The following is a 4,572-nucleotide window of genomic DNA, read 5'->3' as shown; positions in this document are numbered from 1 at the left end:
TTGAACCCTTTGTGTCTCTCTGGCAAGATGTTCTGCTCCTGAATCAGCTGGGTGGGTCTTGCCTCTAGCCTCTTTGCAGGGAGTTCTGCTGAAGGGTTCCCTGCTGGGCCTGCAGCCTGAGTCCAATGAGGATCCCGAGGGCTTGGGTCTGTTCAGGATCCCATGGCCTAGGTCCTCTCACTCACCGCCAGGCCTGAGCTCTGTTCTGTTCAGGATCCCTCAGGCCCTGGTTGTCTCCTCATTCTTGAATTTTTAAAGTGTACTTTACTCATGCAAAAATATTTAAATGTGTTGTATTTATGTTGCTAATATTTTAGTAAAAGCAAGTACAATTTTTGTGTTTTAAAGGTTACATTAAATTTAAAAATAAATTGCAAAGCTTTTTTTATTCCATAATCTTCAAATAATTCAAAAAGCATGAAAATTTGTACTTGAAAGTCACTTTTTTTTTCTGTATTTTAGGGAGAGGTGCACAGGGTGTTCAGGGTCTCCCTACTAGATAGGACTCCTTGTGATTCTCTTGTTTACAGCTTCCCAAGAGCTGGGATTAGAGGTGTGCGCCACCACACCTAGTCTCAATTGCTGTCTCAGCGTGCGCTGGGGGCAGGGCTGGCACAGCAGGCCCAGGGATTCAACCCCTGGCCCCTGTGCCTGCTTGCAGATGCTTTAATCCACTGAACTATTTGGCTGGCCCTCTTGAAAGTCTTGAAGAACTTGTTCATAAACCTCTTTGGGCTCAGCTCCTTGGCAGAAAGTTACTCAAACACTAAAAATATGGCTTCTGTGAGTGTCAGTTTATTTTGACTTTCCAATTCTTGTCCAACTCATTTTCTCTGAAAATTGCTCACTCTCATTGTGTTCTAAGAATCTGTTCCCATAGTGCTACAAAACAACTTTTATAATTAAAAATTTGGTCCACATCTGTGTTTATATTGTCAAGTATTTGTTTTCCTCTCCCTTTCAATTGACATGCCAGTAGTTTGCATATTCTAGTGATAGCTGCCTAGATGAGGTATTGCATTTATCATTTTTCTGTTAATTCTGCTAGTTTTGTCGCCTTATTTAATTTGTTTTTATTAGTTCCTTTTTTATGTTTCTCTAAGGTTTGTTTATATTTTTCCTACTTCTACTTGTAATAGAGTTGATCTTGATTAATTTTTAGGGTAAAAATAAAAGATGAGTTCATACTTTTCCAACTATAACTTTGGTTACCTCTAATAAGCATTTTAATGAGGTGTTCTTCTGTTCTTTCATGATTAGGAGGCAATTAGTTATTTTTGTCTTAACATATTTTTCTTTCCTCAGAGTGGGATTTAAAGTTACTTTGTTAAAATAAGCAATATAGTTTTCAAAAATTAAGAATGTATACAACAAGCACTCTCCTACCAGTACTGTCCAGCCCATCAGCCCTGTTCTACCCTCTACCACTAAACCCAGAACCTTCTATAACCTTCTACATGTCTATGTAATCTTCAAAATTTCTTTGTACGTCTGTAAGCTACAATCCATTCTTCTGTCCCATTCACCATGATTTGGTACAAAGAAGAGCATGTTACACACACTAACATATTTCCTTTTTTTTTTGGCTTCAGGAATTGAACTCAGGACCTTGTGCTTGCTGGACAAGTGCTGTGTCACTTGTGTCCCTGGCCCCTAACACATTTCTTTTTAAAATTCAGGGTGGAGTTTTAGAGCATTTCCCACGTTGGCACACAGGGAAGGTCATCGTTCCTTTCCTGTCTTCCTTCTTCATACCACTCTTTATATAGTGTTCTACCGAGTGGCACTATATAGCAGGTTTTTAATTTTTTTTAATTTTATTTCAAAGAGGGAAAAAAGAAAAACAAGAAACAGGAAGGTAAAAACAAAGCAACAATTAAAATGGCACAGAATTTCAAATTAAGAATACAAAATTAGGCTGGGGAGCTGGCTCAGTGGAATAAGCACTTGCCTGGCAAGCGCATGGGCCTGAGTTCAATTCCCGGTTCCAGAAAATAAGTAAATAAATAAAGAATAAGAATATAAAATTAACAATGGTTGTTATATTACATATTGTTACCATCAAATCTGTAGCTCAGATTACCAAATACAGACATGGAAGATTGTTCAAACAATTGAACATTAACTCTTCCTTTCAATTAACCTTAATCTTTTTCTTCGTCCTTTTTACTTTTAATTTATTTTAAAGAGAGCATAAAAATAATCGGGGGCTGGGGAGATGGCTCAGTGGAATATGCACTTCCCTGGCAAGTGCAAGGGTCTGAGTTCAATCCCTGGTTCCACAAAATAAATAAATAAAATAAAAAATAGATAAGCCATTAGAGGTGATACGCACTTAAAAGAACAAGATGAAAAATATTCAGTCAATGTTTGAAATTGTTACTTTGACCAGTACCGTGGTGTCTTAAACAATGAGTGCCGTATTATTATTTTGATTGTTTCCATTTATTTTTATCGCAGAACACGATGGTTTGAATCTAGAATGCTCCTCAAATGACTCATGTTTTCAGAAATGGAGCACTTGGAAGGTGACAGCTCAGGGTGATGTTATGTTCATCGTGGGTCGATCCATTGTGAGCTCACAGTGAAGGTGCTGTTTAGGTGTGCGGTTGGGGTGACAGACGCGTGTGCCTGGGGCTGTGCCTCCAGCGGGCAGGGGTGCAATCTGCCTTCATGGCTCCTCCCTTTTCTTTGTATCTCAGCTGTATACAGAGGTGAACAGTTTTCCTTTATTGCCATGTCTTTCTAAAATGTTCTTTTACCATGAAGTTTCTGTTTAAAAATTCACATTGTTTCATTAGTACATGTTTGTAGAACATAATGACCTCACTTACCTGGGGAGCCAGTACAGAAAACATCTTCATTCTTCTTTTGTCTTTTTCTCTCCTCTTCACTCCAACACTTCTTCTCCCCATCTGCAAAAGCTGTTTCCATTTTTCCCTTCAGCTTCTAAAAAATCTTCTCCTTTCTCCTTTTCTCCTCCCCCTTCTCTTGTTCCTTGCTCATGACCATGATCTTAAGTGAAATAAAATAGACACAGAAGTTTAACTATCACATTGTTTCTCTTGTGTGAGGAACTCCCAAGTATAAAAAAAAGAGCAAAAGAGGACAGATATTAGGGAGTACGAAGAATCTCACCATCACATTTTTGCCTTGGTGCCAACTTACCATTGACTGAGACCCCTGAATCATGGGCCGAATTAATCCTGCCCTCCTTCAAATTGTGGGTATTGGTTATGGTGTCCCCCTAATGGGACAATTCACGAATACACAAGAGTTGGGCAATTAATAAATTTAACACACTTAGAGAGTCTGTTTATTATTATTTTATTATTATTACTATTTTTGCAGTCCCAGGGATCAAACTCGGGGCCTTGTACTTGTCAGGCAGGTGCTTATGCCACTGAGCTATCTCCCTGGGCCCAAATTTGACACATGTAGAAATACGTCTGTTAGCATAAAGTCTGAGAAACAGAATTGCTAAGTCAAATATTTGCATATTTTTAACTTTTAGATACAAATGTTCTATGGTTTATAACTGCCTGTACTCCTACAATCAGTTACAAAAGTGTCTATCATAGTTTTTCTATCCTGTCTAATAGTGTTGTCAAATTTTAGGACTTCTGTCAATCCAATAGGCAAAAATGATATCTAGTATTAAATTGTGTTGACACTATATTCTTTATATATGTTTAAGAGATACTTCCCCCCACTTTGAATTATTCGTATGGTTTGTCATTATATTGCTGTTAGACTGTTGTTTTCTGGGTTTTTTTTGTTGTTGTTGTTGTTTTGTTTTTGGCGGAACCGGGGATTGAACTCAGGCCCTTGCACTTGCCAGGGAAGTGCTTATTCCACTGAGCCATCTTCCCAGCCCCTGTTTTCTTATTTTGTAGAATCTCTTTATATATTAGAAAGGTAAGCCCTTAGCCTGTTGTATGTGAGGTAATTTTTTGTCTACTGTTGTGTCTACTTCAGTTGTTATAGCGCAGGAATTGTACTTCTATGTAACTGAATTTAGTAATCTTATTTTATGAGCGTTATACTGTGATTCTTAGATCTTTTCTGCTCCTGGAAAAGGGTACATTTTAAAGGATGAATTACATTTTCTTAAACATTAAATTTATGATTCATTCAAAATATAACAGGATAAAAGGTAAAAGATATCGATTAGCTTTTAAAAAATCACATGACTTTCCAGATCTTAGTGATAGTATCATTCTTTCTCTGATTTTATATTATAAATTCCCATATATACTAACTTTATTATTGATCTATTTATTTCCTCTAACCATTGGTGTATCACAGTCAGTTCTATACTATTTTATTTAATGAGATATATTTCAATATTTGATAGGGTTATTCTACTCCTTCATTGCCATGTTTTTACTAAGATTGTTTCTAAAAAATTTTTGTTTGCTAATTTTTACATGTGATTTTCAGGATTAAATTACTTGATTTCATAAATAAATAAATGCAAGGGTTAGTGCCTGCTTGGCAAACACAAGGTCCTGAGTTTGATTCCTGGTATAAGTAAGTAAATAAATAAAAGTTTGGTCAATGAGAATGTCT

At 36.7% G+C, this 4,572-nt stretch overlaps 1 long non-coding RNA gene across 1 annotated transcript in view; it reads left to right on the top strand.

Moving 5' to 3' along the window:
* Positions 1-1,847: 1,847 nt before the first annotated feature.
* LOC111815994 overlaps positions 1,848-4,572 on the top strand; it is a 14,433-nt gene continuing 11,708 nt past the window's right edge. The window contains exons 1-2 of the long non-coding RNA XR_002820551.1: positions 1,848-1,858; positions 1,992-1,998. This is a non-coding gene — a long non-coding RNA (uncharacterized LOC111815994). The remainder of the gene's footprint in view (positions 1,859-1,991; positions 1,999-4,572) is intronic.

This window comes from Octodon degus, unplaced genomic scaffold, assembly GCF_000260255.1.
Source record: "Octodon degus isolate 3935 unplaced genomic scaffold, OctDeg1.0 scaffold00024, whole genome shotgun sequence".
NCBI classification, from domain to species: Eukaryota; Metazoa; Chordata; class Mammalia; order Rodentia; family Octodontidae; genus Octodon; species Octodon degus.
The sequence above is the reverse complement of the archived record's forward strand: the minus strand, read 5'-3'. Positions and strand labels throughout refer to the sequence as shown.